The sequence below is a fragment of the Asparagus officinalis genome, chromosome 1, assembly GCF_001876935.1.
Source record: "Asparagus officinalis chromosome 1, Aspof.V1, whole genome shotgun sequence".
Taxonomy (NCBI): domain Eukaryota; kingdom Viridiplantae; phylum Streptophyta; class Magnoliopsida; order Asparagales; family Asparagaceae; genus Asparagus; species Asparagus officinalis.
This window is the reverse complement of record NC_033794.1, coordinates 67,585,009-67,600,028: the sequence shown is the minus strand read 5'-3', so window position 1 is coordinate 67,600,028 and position 15,020 is coordinate 67,585,009. Positions and strand designations below refer to the sequence as shown.

Genomic DNA, 15,020 nt, shown 5'->3' with positions numbered 1-15,020 from the left:
TAGTGTGCACCTAGAAGTCACTTCTGAATCTTGTTTTGAGTAAGAAGCTGGCCTTGGATATCTTGTCTTGAATAAGCAGCCGGCCTATAGTAACGGGAATAGTTGAAAGGGAAATACACTTTCGATCAGGTGAGGGGCGCGTCCGGGTCACGCGCTATTCCTAAGACAAACTAGCCTCCCGGAAGCCGCATCTACAAGGCGCTTATCAACAATGTAGAAAGCCACATCTAAGCTAGAATGACCGGTGTGAGAGTATGAGTCTTTGGATTGCCTTATTCTATGCAGAAAAGGACCCTGTATGCCATCGCAGAGAGAAGTACCATCAGAAAGATAGCTTTTCTGTAGTCACTAAGCTTGGATAACCGACCAACAAGTCAGGTCATAAAGGTGCAAGTAGGTTCCCGGAACATAGAGCCGACCAAAGACAGCCTTCCGGCCACATCAGCAGGTTAGAAGACAATATTAACTACAAATCTATTCCTGCTTCTTTCCTTCCTGTAGCTCTTCTTCTTTGTTTAAAGCTTAACTCACATTTCGGGAGCGGATGCTGGCTCGAGCTAAAGATATGCCCCCCACTCTTGAACAGCTCTCACTTGCCTTGGCCGATAGCTTAGATGACCGGCCGTTAGGCATGGTTACCCATTATTTAACAGTACGCCTCTTGTTTGGTGAGCCAACCCCAACAATGGCTTCACCCAAGGATGAAGGTAGTAGAACAGGAGCCGCAAAGTTTAGATCACAGCCTTCCTATGTGCGTCTTCGTTGTTCAAGCGAAACCACTTTCCAGTAGCGAATGAATGTAGCTCGGGCAGAGGCGGTCGGTGGCCTAAGAAAGACCTACAACAGATTAGGATGAAATCAAAAACGCCGAGCAAGGACGGAGATCAGGGCCAACTACGAAGGTAGGCGCGCAGGGGATAAGGTTGAGAGCTACACCTGAAGGGCTGAGTAGGAGCCCTCAAAAGCGAGTCTCAGGGCCCACAAGGAGCAGGGCAGGAAGACCAGGGAAGGAATATCGGTAGCTGAACACAGGACATTCCAGGAGGTATGAAGGCAGGAAATAAGAGAGCTTGGAAGTGATATGGCAAGCCAACTCCTACAAGAGCAGCTAGTTCTTTCCCACCATAAGACTGAGGGGCAGGCCGGCAAGCCAGATAACAAAGCAGAAAGCTGTGTATTGAAGGAGAAAATGCAAAGACAGACCCTTTGATTGAGGTTGTTTTATATGGAAGTAAGTACATAGCAAGGAGACTCAAGACAATAGAGATCTACGCTGTAAGGATGAACTTTGATGATCAACCTTAACGCGAGGAATGTACTGTTCTATCGGCAGTCCTGTAGTTAGGTTCACTACTCCCCGCGAATACCTTCTCCCGAGGAATTGAGGCTAGGAGACCGATGGCAGTCTGGCCAGTGGAACAACTGACGGGCCGAGGGAGGGACAGCCAGATATCAAAGAAGAGGAGTTTTTGTAATGAGTGATCGAATGCGATGAAATATTTGAAGGGTGGAAGTACAATGCGTGAGGAAAGTGGTCTCACTCCATGGAAAGAATCTCCCTATGCCATTCCTGCGCCCCAAGGCTCGGGCAACTGTTCCCGCCCAGTTGGGATATTTAGATTTAGATTATATATTCAAAAATATATAGCAGTCAAATTAACACTTCTTACGACAACTAAGAATCGGTAGTAATGCGCGACTTCAATGGCATATAGCGTAAAAAAAAAGAAGCTACGCCAGAAAGAAGCTTCGCATAAAGAGTATACCCATACCTCTTCTCTTCTTGAAATTGGGTTATGGACAATTCAACCCAAACGAGTTCATAGACTAAACACAACCACAATGTAGCACTACAAAAGTCTCATTTCCTAATCCGGGGTAGGCTAAAGGATTAAGACTTTCATTTTCATATAAAAGCGGGACCTCGTCGCCCACCCTTTCCGAGCATCTAATAGCCACGGAAAATAATAGAGAAAAGGGCGTTAGACGAATGGACGGCGATGCTTATCGACAGGATTTCATCTCTTCTCCATTCAGGGGAGTCCGTAGTGCATCTTCCTTATATACCGCCCACACATACTGGACCACTCAGATTAAAGAGATTTGTGTGTCTAGACGAGGACATCGGCGTATTTTTCAGCTCCCTTCCTCGCCGAGCTCGACATCTCCCGAAGTACCACCTGCTGCTCCAGTTGCTCTGATGTGCACGCTGACCGGGGTGACGGAGCCACTCTTATGATGACTCGGTCAAAATCGCAAACTATGCTTCCTCAAGGTTCTTTTCACTCTCGCTATCCTCTTCTGTTGCAACACCTCACCAAGCTTATCTTTCTACTCCCTCCGGTCGCCTCTACTTATGCTCTCAAGCATCCAAAGATCCTCTTTGGCGTGCTGTTATGCCAGAAGAATATGAAGCGCTTATTCGCAATCAACATGGCTTATTTTCCTTCCCAAGGCATGAATGTTGTTGGCAGCTGTGGCCTTTTTTTTTTCAAATTCAAAAAAAAGCTGACGCTAGAGCACTATAAAATAAAGCGCGATAGTAGCTAAAACTAAAGGCTACAATCAACAACAATGGATTGGACTTTGATGAGACCTTCAGTCCGTTGTGAAACCCGCTACTATTCGCACTGTCTTATTGCTTGTTGTCACTCGTTCTTGGCCGATACGACAACTGGATGTAAATTTCTGCATGACATTTGAAACGTATAGGTTTTATATGCGGCAACCAGCCCGGTTTTGAAGATCCTTCTCGTCTCACTATGTGTGCAAGTTACATAAAGCGATCTAATGGTCTTAAACAGGCACACGTGCATGCTTTCAACGGTTCAGCACTTTTCTTCTCGAGGCTGGTTCATTTGCAGTAAGGCTGACGAAAGAGAACCAAAGATAGCAAAATTTGATAAAGGCCGCACAGAAGCAGGAATAGGATTCTAGTAAAGCCCAGTAAACCACAAAAACCCCTGCGGAAGCTGAGGAAGCGGCTTATAAATAATTAAGTAAGCCACGGCACTGCAGCAGATGTAGAGGAAAATCCTCCATGGGAAATGCAGTTGTCTATTGGCCATTGCCAAACTCTTGCAACAACGAGAAATAAACAAACGGGACAGTGGGAGCGCTAGCCATCATACTCAAGACAAAAGAGAGAGAGTCGTCAGCCTACGCGGATAGATGCCCCTAAAAAGTCTAAACTTTAACAGCCGCCTTTTTTCAAAGAGCCTATTTAGACAAAGCAAGGAAAAAAAAAAAAGAGTTTCTATTCTTCCAGCAGCACCTCCCTCTAAAGAGGGCATTTTAAGAAGAAGAACCTGCTCTATCAAAGATTGAAAAAGGGCATTCGAGGCAATCAATCCTCTAACTAAGGGTTTATAGAATACTCATCAAGGAGCTTGGAATGGTGTTCCGGTTGATGAGCCGGAACCTGAAATGGTTTCCAATGGAACTACTACCCACACCAGAAAGATTGCCTGGGGTTGCTGGCTTACAGTGATGTGGCCTACTTGTATACTAGTGTTCTATGGGGTTACCCAGAATATAGAGTGGCATGTGATATAATGTGAAAATATGGCATCACCAGTCGCTGGCAGTGGCATTGAGGATGCTGAAGCTCTGCCACCACTGTTTGTTTGTTCAAACAGGGCGATCGCGGATTCATTCTTACGATCTTCCTCAGTGCCTAATAATAGCATTTTCGGGCAGTATATAAGCCTTTTTTTTTTTTTTATGGGTAATAGGTTTGTGTGTTTTTTTTGTCAGCGAGCCGTTGGCCTCTTTTTTAATCTATTTGAAATATACCTTTTATTTTTCCGGTTAATGGGAAAGGGTTCTCTCCCTTCGTTACTTCCTTCCTTAAAGGGGTAAAGGGGAAAGCTCCCAGTCATGGAATACAAGTAGAAACTTGGCATGCCGATACCAAAAGGATTTCTTCCACTCGGCTATAACTATAAATTCGAAATAGAAATAAAAAGAAAAAGGAGCCATTCTTCTTTCCATCGATGGATTTGAACCAATTCCAATCTTCTCCACTTCTTGTCATCACTTTTTCACTTGCCAATCGGGTAGATCAAGCTAATCTGATGCATGGGTTTGGTTAATTCAATATTAGACCATTCTAAGGTCTCAAGGCCAAGTGGATGACTAGACTATACTATAAATAAAGGGCTTCTCTAAAGTTTCCCGTCAGGCAGGGCCAGGTCTTAAGTCCTCGTCGAGTTGAGTTTGTTCATCAAACAGAGCAAGCCGGTGAAACAGTCTTAAGAAAGATCAAATCCGTGTTATCAAGGCAAGGAGATCCGCTGTAGCTTTTGAGTCTGTGAGTAAGCCTGCCTTATCCCAAGCACAAAAATAGCTGCAGCTTGAACAGCGAAGGTAGTTATTGGAATTGGACCTTCACTTAAAAAAAGAGATAACTCAATCGAGAAGGATAAGGTAGTGGGTTATAGAGTCCATGAAAGAGCCAATTGTCTGATGTGCTCGCCAGGTAGCTTTCAGGGGAGCCCCCTCCTTTCGATTTGATCTGGTCATGCGGAAAGAACTCTCTATTAGCAGTCTCCTATCGCCTCAGAATAAATTAAGGTCTATGTCTGAGTCCGTCGGAAGACCTGCAGGCGATCTGTTCTCGTTTGCTATTGCTATAAAAGAAGAAAAGAAGGAGCGAAAAAGCCACTCGACTGAAAGGAGAGGAGATGAACCCAGCTGAGCTAGGCTACTTCCCTAATGAAACTAATATAGCATAAACGTAAGAACCAATAAATAAAAATAGAAAAAGCAAAAATGCATATAGCAAGCATTGGCGATAAACTCATTTCTTTTTTAAATATTAGATCGATTCCAGAGGTCGGTCTTCTGTCTGATGAGAATAGGCTCAGGCTCTGTACGGCCATTTGAGTCTTTTTTTATGGCGCGAATCCTGTTAAGCGTTAGAAAAATTCCGGTCTTAAGCAGCCCTGGTATAGTCGTCAATCAGTTGGATTACCATTCCATTATTAGTTCTGGGGTGAAGGACTTCGGCCTCTTTTAAGCAGAAAGCATTCCAAGCTCTCTTCTATAGGAAGGAATAACTATCGATGTAGGATCTCTTTCAAGTAAAGTACAATATCGACTTGAATTCCTACTCCGGAGTCTTTCGATTATCACTCCCGAAGGTAAGAATTCACAAGTCGCCTCCGGCCCATACGACATTCTACGTGTATGGCCTCGACGACACTAACTCGATTCTATAGCTCCTCTAGGGCCCAATAGAATTAACTTATTGCTTCTACACTAGATAGAGGTTAGCGGCATATCGTACTAGATTTGTAACCTATAACATCATTCCCTCCGTATAGAAAGTAATCAGAGTACTTCGTTCGTAAGCATATAAGAAAGCAGCAAACTAGTAAAGGCACTCGTTAGGCCTCAAATCTTATATATACTAGCAAATCCGATTCTCTGTCAAAGAAATGGATGCTTTCCGCTTGGCTTTCAGTCCTTTTCCCTGTGTACTTCAATTAGGTCAATTCGATGGTTCTTGTGAAAGAATAGGCTGCTGGAGGAAGAACCGTTCTTAGAGTGATCGTAGACGGTCTTAATGGCATTAAAGTAACCGTTGTTGAATCAGTAAGCGGTTCTAGTGCTTGAGTACTTGTATCCGTAACTGTGAAATTCACCGGTGTGATTGAATCCGTAACCGATGCAGTGCCATTAATGCTTTTTATTGCATTAGTCTTTCTCGGTGGGATGAATACTAAGGCGAAGGCTAAGGCAAGCTTAGAACTGATTGACCTGTAATAAACCGTATTACTTGTACCCGGAAAAGGCCCCCTATTAATAGTTCACCGAAAATCTCCCTTTTATTGATTTTTCTTTCTCGAGGGGCGTAGATAAGAGCCAAGAAGTGAGTGGCGGATGCTTGAACATAGGCAGATGTGGGACACAGAAAGAATAGATTCAGGTACTCCGGAGTCTTTCGATTATCACTCCCCGAAGGTAAGAATTCACGGGTCGGCCTCGGCCATACCACCATTCTAGTGGTTGGCCTCGACGACTTGGCTTTCAACTAATCTCTTTTCTTCCCAAGGCTAGCTGCCCATTGGTCTCAGTCCCTTGTTCTCATTCCAGTCTCGGTCTAATCAGTGCTTCTTCCTAGCTGCTATTGAATCCGCTCTTTCGTAAGAGAAAAGAGGAGTAGAAGGGAGAATCACCCAAGAAAGCTGTGAGCCAAGGAAGCAAGGGGACAAAGGGTTGGTAGCACGCTTACGGTCTCATTCGAGTCATTCTGGGCAAGACGAGTATAAAATAATTGAAGATCTTTATGAGATCAAGCACGCACATATTCATAAGGCCCTTCCCTATATGGGGTTCTATACTTGAGATCGAGGAGAGATGCGAGAATTAGACGAGACTAACTTGAGGGTCTGTCTCTTTATGCGAGCACAGCATCCCTTCCGAGTAGAGTAGTGTGTAGGAACTGAGCATAGGCTAGAATCACACTCGCATTAAGCACTTCCACTAGGGCTACTAGGCAATCGGACTCTTCAACTACCGGGACGACTATTTACTGACTTACTTAAGGACTGACTGATTCAGAGAGCTCAGACTGACGGTGAGGTGGTTCGGTTGCTTCAAAGGAAGGGGTTCTTCGAGGAAAGGTTCGGGTGGGGAAGGAGGTTTTGATAAGAAGCTTTTTCTTCGTTGAGGGGAGTAGATAGCCTCTGAACTCGAGTCAAGAAATTCATGAAGAAATGGTTAAGGGCGCCTTACTAATATAGGGCCAGGTAAGTGTACCTGAAGTGAAAAAATGACACATGAATGCCGTACGTCAGATAGATCACCACAAGGAGCTCATTAGTAACGTCAGGGTTGCGCTTGCCCTGGCTCTCCTTGCACGTATCCCGAGTCGCGAGGTGAAACTGAAAGTTTCATTTAAATATAATTCCATATGTGGAAGAAAACCTCCGGTTCGTTGATCTGTGGGCATACGGGTCTGTTCCGGAAATTTCATCGAAACCGGCACCTGCCCCTTTCTTCAACATAGCCGGAGAGCCGTGTGCTTGAAGTAGTTAGAGAAAAAAATGAAGAGTCGATTTCGTCTTGACCTTGATGTGACAGGTCTTGCATCGTATTTGCCTAACGAGGCATTCCACATAGGTCGCCATGTTAAATTACATTCGTTCGGATGGTTCCAAAACATTGATCGAAGTCTGCCCCGAACCACCTATCTCCCTTCCTACATGCAATATAGGACTGCTTTGAAAAGTTTCAGCCTTCTCTTCCTTCGGTCTAATCCCCCGATCCCGTGACTTGCCTTTCATTTACTTGACAGGGAATGCCAACGAGATCTCGTGAGAGCTTTGACTCAGTAAGCTCATCAGCTACGGCTCAGTTAGCGCCAAATTTAGGGTTAGAGGTGGAAGTTCGCTTCAAGGCGGTTTTTGTTTGCTCTGCCCCTTTTGACCCTCTCTAGACAAACTCTCTACCCTTGCGCGCTTGGGAACGCACTATAGCCTTGCTTGAAGCCGGCTCTCCTTATAGAAAACATTTTCTTTTTTCCTCTCTCCAGAATCAATAGAAAAAATCATTCCTTTGCGGCTTACCGCTTACCTATCTTTCTCCAAAACCCTCTCCTGGCTAAAGGCGCGGGCAATACGGCTTTTTGGCCTATTCTTTCTGGCTTCGTAATGACGAGTATACAAACGCTGCGCGCCTTGCTTGGTCTCAAACCAAAATTTCTATACCGTGTCGAATGCAATTCAGCCGGTCCCTCTAACGAATTTCCATCTGCATCGGCAGACGCCTAACCAAGAGATTCCGTTTATCCCCGAAGCCGATTGTTCCGAACGAAGCTACATTTCTATCCAAAAGGACATAAACAGACGCAGGCACATTCGCAGAAAGAAGAGATCGAGATCTCAGTCGAATCTGGGGAATCCCCTTTCTCAAGGGCAGTTGGCAAGGTTCTGAAAGAAGGTTTGGATCGGTTGCTAATTCATTCTCCGTCTCCGGCGAGGTCGCATCGGCAAAAGAGGGGTACTCATTGATCCAATTCCAGCTTCTGTCCCAGATGAAGTTTTTCTTGTTGGTATCATAGATGTGTTATAAGAACTGGGCAATGTCCAAAAATGAATTGATATCGAAGCCCCTATTAGTTTAGTATGGCATTCGTGGATGCGAAAATGAAAGATGTCGATTCTTTTAAAGAAAGATGGCTTAGATTGAATAGTTTTAAGCCTCTCGCTACCCAGCAGAAAAGGGCTGCCCTACTTCTGACGCCTACCGCGCAACGGCTTTCGCTAACGCGCGCTCATCCTTGCTTGGTTCTTCCGTGAGGGGAGGGGCATAAAGAATATTCTAGAACTAAGAAAGCACCGACTACTTTAAAAGAAACCTACGCCTTCAAAGAAGCCTATTTGAAGAGAGTTGTTACAGGTATAGTATCTACTCATTCCTTGAAATCAAGGAAGATCACGAGGCCCTATTGGCTTCTTGCATATTCGACTCTCTAATGCATATTTGACTTCGCTAGCTTACTCTAGTTTGAGAAGTGCGAATTACCTGAATCTATTCTTTCTGTGTCCCACATCTGCCTATGTTCAAGCATCCGCCACTCACTTCTTGGCTCTTATCTACGCCCCTCGAGAAAGAAAAATCAATAAAAGGGAGATTTTCGGTGAACTATTAATAGGGGGCCTTTTCCGGGTACAAGTAATACGGTTTATTACAGGTCAATCAGTTCTAAGCTTGCCTTAGCCTTCGCCTTAGTATTCATCCCACCGAGAAAGACTAATGCAATAAAAAGCATTAATGGCACTGCATCGGTTACGGATTCAATCACACCGGTGAATTTCACAGTTACGGATACAAGCTACTCAAGGCACTAGAACCGCTTACTGATCAACAAACGGTTACTTTAATGCCATTAAGACCGTCTACGATCACTCTAAGAACGGTTCTTCCTCCAGCAGCCTATTCTTTCACAAGAACCATCGAATTGACCTAATTGAAGTACACAGGGAAAAGGACTGAAAGCCAAGCGGAAAGCATCCATTTCTTGACAGAGAATCGGATTTGCTAGTATATAAAGATTTGAGGCCTAACGAGTGCCTTTACTAGTTTGCTGCTTTCTTATAGCTTACGAACGAAGTACTCTGATTACTTTCTATACGGAGGGAATGATGTTATAGGTTACAAATCTAGTACGATATGCCGCTAACCTCTATCTATGTGTAGAAGCAATAAGTTATTCTATTGGGCCTAGAGGAGTTATAGAATCGAGTTAGGAATCGCTACTCCTTTTTTTTTACCAGGGGGATTCCACCCTATTTGGGGTCTTTAACGACCTTTGGATATATAAACATAGACGAATCTCTCTATAACAGTTTTGTCATGTCAATGCCGATTGAACCAATCTGACCAGCTGCCATTCCGGATGATGTGCTCTATCGAAGGCAGCCGGCGAGCTGCGGAACCCGCTCTTGGATTGACCATCATCCCCCCTTTCTCCCCGAAGGAAGGAGGTTGGCTTCTTTCTTTAACTACTATTGAAAGACTGTGCGAGAGAAATAAAGGCTGCTTCTCGAACCCACCCTTACCTCATTCAGAATAGGAGACTTCCTCGTCCAAGCACTCATATAGAGTGGATCGTCACAATTCATTCTAAGGAGATGCTATTGACTGACCTCTTTCCCTTTAGAGAGTGAGGCCCTTCTTTACTTTTAAAATGTCGATTCTTCGATGGCAGTTAGTCCGATATTGAAGGAGTTCAGGGCTAAGCTGGAGCCTTTTTTACCCTCCCAGTGTCTGTCTTAAGTTAACGAAGGCGGCGCAGCGTTGGGATATGAGAAAGAAAGCGAAGCGGGTAGACCATAGCGCGGAAGAAAGTAAATGCAAGAGTCAAAACTTAACTGTAAATCTTATTCTCTTCCGAAAAGAAGAATATAGAGGCATCTTTGGGTAGTTCGAAGGAGGTAGTAATGCGATTAGAAATGGATGGCTTTCCTTGGCAAAGAAAGATAGTTAGACATATTAAAATAAAGGGGACTCCTACTCGATTTGAAGTAAGATATTCTTAAGCTTATCCAATTGGCTTGCAGGTAGAGGACTGCTTTTAGATTGGCTAGAAGAGCTATAGACTGACATTGGCAATCCACTGTCTTTTTCAATTCTAAAGACAGTGGATTGAACAGGCTTCCTTTCTCATAGGCTTGCAACTAGCTCGCTCGCAGAAAGAATTGATGATGTCCTTACTTAATAAGAAGAAGTGTGCTTACGCTATTGAACCAAGCCTTTCTTTTTCTTTCAACCGAGCCTTCGGCATTTTGCTTACTTGACAACTCTTTGGCACTGTGCTAACGAAAAGTAAAGGAACCAAACTCAAAACACAAGACAAGAAAGAGGGCTTAGCAACTAGTCATACACGGAATCACATTATAAGTTCTCCTAAAATGGCCCGCTACTCTGGAACCTCCTAAAAGCTGGACCTATTCGCTTGGCTGAATCGACATAGACTAGATTCGTACTGACACTGGATCAATACGTTCCTTTTTCAAATGCTCGAAAAGCCAGCCATATCATCATCTTTTCAATCATGGAGACATAGCGCGAGAGAGCTTAGAAAATCATTTGATAAAGTAGAAGAGAGTCTTTCCATCTCCCAGTTTGATATCCATCTCACCTGGATTTCTTTGAGGCTAGAAGATAGACCTCGACAAGCTTGATCCCTCATGAGCGTAGAAACAAGGGTTTCGGCTCATGTTTGGGCCGGGGCGGTTGTTAACTCCCGTTTTTCAGGCTACAAAATTTCTTTTTGACCAATCCGCTTCAGCTAGTGGAGGAACCGAACCAACATGGAATTACACCCTTTTGAGCTAGTCCAGATTGCTTTGAGAAAGATTTACCATTTCTGTGTACGAATATCCCTCTGGAAAGACACTTTTCGCCTCTACGTAAACGGATGAACAATATGGGATCAAAAAACAACATCATATCATATAGTTAGTTTCGTTTGGGATACTGAAACCCAACCTTCAGGTGCACAAATTTCGCGTCTTTCAAAAGTAGTTCCATGAGTGCTTTTTCCCACCCCGACGCGTCCTTCCGGGGGAATTTCCCGCTTGAAAGCATCTCACTAATGATCACATTGGGTACTTCTAGCATTACAAGAGTTTTAAAAGAAGTATGATATGTTTTACCAACATCTCGATGATAAGTTTCATAGCTGGGATTCTCTCTGAATGAGGAGTCTCGCATCTTGGCATTCTGCCTGTGGCTACTAATTCAATTGAGAAAGTGCCTTTGATATATACGCGCACGGGCGTTGGCCAGCAGATGGCTACACTTTTTTTAGTCTTATTTCGATTTCGTATGCAATGAAGGAGCACTCATAGGGAAATCCCAAACACGGATATAGGCTTCCTTCGGCAATGGTGCTGTTTGAAGCTTTTCTTCTAAGGAACCAAGGGAGGTGGGTAGGGCAAGCTATAGAGAGTTCCACAAACATCTTACTTGAAGCTCTGTTCCGAGTGCACTAAGCGAAGAGGCAACTCGAGGACCTACCAATAAGGTGCCGGCAGTACCTAGCCAGCTGAACAAGCATCTTCAATGGCTCTTTTCCAAAACACATCCCTGGATAAGGGGTCTCTCACTCTGCCTTCTAAATGTTTGTTTCACAAACTGTTTTCTTTAGTGGTGCATTTTCAACTAAAATAACAAATGATAGGATCAACCCGCCTTACCGGGCTTGAATAACGAAAAAGGCTAGCCATTTCCGATTTAGAGCTTTCTTTGAAAATTTTGAAAATCTTTCTCTTTATCAGTGAGCCATATCCATACCTTGGGGTAAGACAGTTTTTCCCAGCTATGTCCCAGTGGTATATTGACACGATTATGGGGATGCGGTTCCGCTATAAAAACCACAAGGGAAGATAGTGGAAGCTTTTCCCATAGTGACGGTCTGGAAAAATAAAGAGTCGTTAATAAAGCAAATGTAAGCCCACATCTAATCAAATTGGACGAAAGATCAACTCCCTTGTGATGACACCCAAAAGATCTTGAGCGCAGGTTTTTAACATGTTGACGACCGGTTGATGAGTTTGAGTAGTACGAGGTTGTTTGGGTCTTTTCTTATTTCGATTGATTTGCGCATGCCCTTTGCTCGTCTAATTATCATGGCTGGACCTGCTGGGCTGCGTTTCCCAGCGGTGTAAGAACCACTCTCTAACTGAAGGAGAGCATTCAATCGTCTTTCCACAGCAGAGTCAGAATACATTCTCTTGTCCACTTATCGTATCGGGAACCGTTGATCGCAGGAGTGACAGAGTGAAAAAGTAAAGCAATCAATCGCCGCTTCCCCCTTCCGCTATCCCTCATCTCACTATCCTCGTCGTAGCCATCCTGCTTCTCCTTTTTCTTTTCTTGCTCTCGAGCCACAGGCGCAGTGGACTTTTCAAGCGGGTTAAAGGCCAATGAGTAAGGAATTCAAAATCTCCTCCTGAAAGTGAGTCAAAGCAGTTTTTCAAGCTAATGAACAGAAATTGACTCGGCGCATATTACCCAGCCAGGCTTAATCTAATTACTTCCAGGCCAGTTATCTAGAGTGCGAGTCCTTCTCTCCTACATCTGTTTCCAGCAAGCGGAAAAAAGAGGACTCTTTTGACTTTGAGAGGGACAAAGTGACTCGAGTAAAAGCGAGAGAATGGAATTCCTTCTCTTACTACACCAAATAGGTCAGTCATTCATCAAGTCTCTTATTCTAAGATAAAAGGGCAGGATATATGAAGAGAATAACAATAAAAAAAGTTAAGGCTAGTTCGAGCTGAAAATATCGTAGTATTATTGCAGCAAGAAGGCAGCTGTGACGTAAATTGCGCCGGGGTGAATGAAAAGAAAATTCTATGGCGCGAAATCCTTCATTAGCTAACCAACTATTCGGTTATGCCATTTTAGGCTTCTAACGGAAGCTATTTGCTTTGTTTGCTCTAATGATGCCTTTTATTGATTTTGACAATTGGATCTCTCTATGAATGGAAAAGGGGTGCTCCGGATCGGGAGTAACCACTAGTGATAGGGCAAAGGGAAAAGTACGTACAGTGGTGTTAGTCATGTTTCCATCTGACCTGTGGGAACCGTAGAACCTTTTTGTCAAACACAACGTATATACTACTGTAGTAAGTAAGAACTTTCTAATACTGTGTTGGAGGTGGCTCATCTTCGGGGTCAAAAATTCTTTCCTTGCCGAGGCAGGGACGGTGGTTCTCCTTATGAGCCATCCAATCATCTTTTGGGCCTATCAGCCCCTTGGTTCCTCCAGGGTGAGCCTAGAAGGTTATTCAAAATGGTTGTCGGATGCTATTCATGAGATGTCAGCGGCGGGCGCGAGTTGCTCTTCCTCGTTGGGGTATTTGATATCTACTCCTAATAACGAGAGCGCGGGAGAGGTGAACTCCATCTTTCTCCTGCGCCCGAGCCAGCAGCCCGAACACGGGTTACCGCGTCTATAGCTGCTCCACCAACTACGTTTGGTAGAGACAAGAATTGCAGATTGGGGGAGAAAACGTTTCAAAATTCATTTTGGAACTACTCCTCCGCAATTCAAAACCAAAGATATCTCAATCTATACGAAACACCTTTCCCTGAAAGTGTCAAATTCTCAATAAAATGGATGAACCTAGATGGGAGAGGGCTTGGCTGCAGGAGGGGGGGAAATGGATTCTAAACAAAAAGAAGAATCAATTTCAGAAAAGAAACTTGTTAAAATACTAAATTTGTCTCGAGAAGCATGGCCGCTCTAGTCCATTCTTTATCTCCTTTGTTGAGAAAAGGATAGAGAACTTTACTAGACCGGTAGTTAATGTCGGAGGAGGAAGCTTCTTTTTTTCGGTATGCCGCTCCGCGAGCAGGAGCGCGCGAGCAGAGGAGAGAACGAAGTGGGCTTTTGGTGCATGTCGGAATTTTGCACCTATTTTTATCTATTTAGTGATGAGTCCGCTAGTTTCTTTGATCCTACTTGGTGTTCCTTTTCCATTTGCTTCCAATATGTTCGACCTATCCAGAAAATTGTCGCCCCGAATGTGGTTCCGATCCCTCGCGGTGATGCCAGAAGTCGTTTCGTATACGATTTATCCGGTTTCTATTTTATTTATTATCCCTGAACCGGAAGTCACTTTTTTCTCCTTGGCAGTACCTCCAACAAGATTGATCCGTTTGGATCTTGGTCCATGATGGCCTTTTTATTGATTTTGACGATTGGTATCTCTCTATGAATGGAAAAGGGGTGCTTCGGATCGGGAGTAACCACTAGTGATAGGGCAAAGGGGGGAAGGCCATAGGAAAGATGGATGCCTACATTCAATCAATTGATTCGTCATGGTAGAGAAGAAAAACGCGCACGGACCGTATCGGAGCTTCGGATCAAGTCCCCAGAAGAAAGGAGTATGCCAGCGTGTTCTGACGAGAACACCGAAAAACCAAATTCAGCTCTACGTAAGATAGCAAAGTACAGTTGAGCAGCAATAAACATGAAGTTTTCTCAATTCCGGCGGAAGGTCATAATTCGCAGGAACATCCTATGGTCCTTAGTCAGAGGAGGTAGAGTGAAGATATTCGCCAGGTGTGAAATCCCATTGTATTCGAGGAGCCAAAGAATTTCAATTTGGATGGAATTCCGGATCGAAGAAAAGCAGATCTAAATATTGGTGGCGAAAAAACCAAAATCCAAATGAAATGGAAGATGCTCTGGAAACGTCGTTTTTCTCGGTCAGGAGAGCGTACGAGTCACTCGACTTGAAAGAAGAGGAACAACCGCAAACTTTTTACGCCCAACCCCTCTCATGTCCGGTGAAGAAGTAACTTCGTTTTGGGAATGACTTGGAGGAGAGTAGAGAAGGAAGGATGAAGCGAATCATAATTAATCTAGTTTGGGTAAGGATGGCTTAAGTCAAAAGAACTTCGATCCTGCAAGGGAGTAGAAAGTCACAATTCGACTTTTTCTGGGATGCATCAAAGAACCCGAGGAGAAAAGGAAAGCGTTCTTTCTCAATAGCATT

General features: G+C 44.1%; 1 pseudogene; it reads left to right on the top strand.

Moving 5' to 3' along the window:
• Nucleotides 5,905–14,287, top strand: LOC109835444 (annotated as a pseudogene).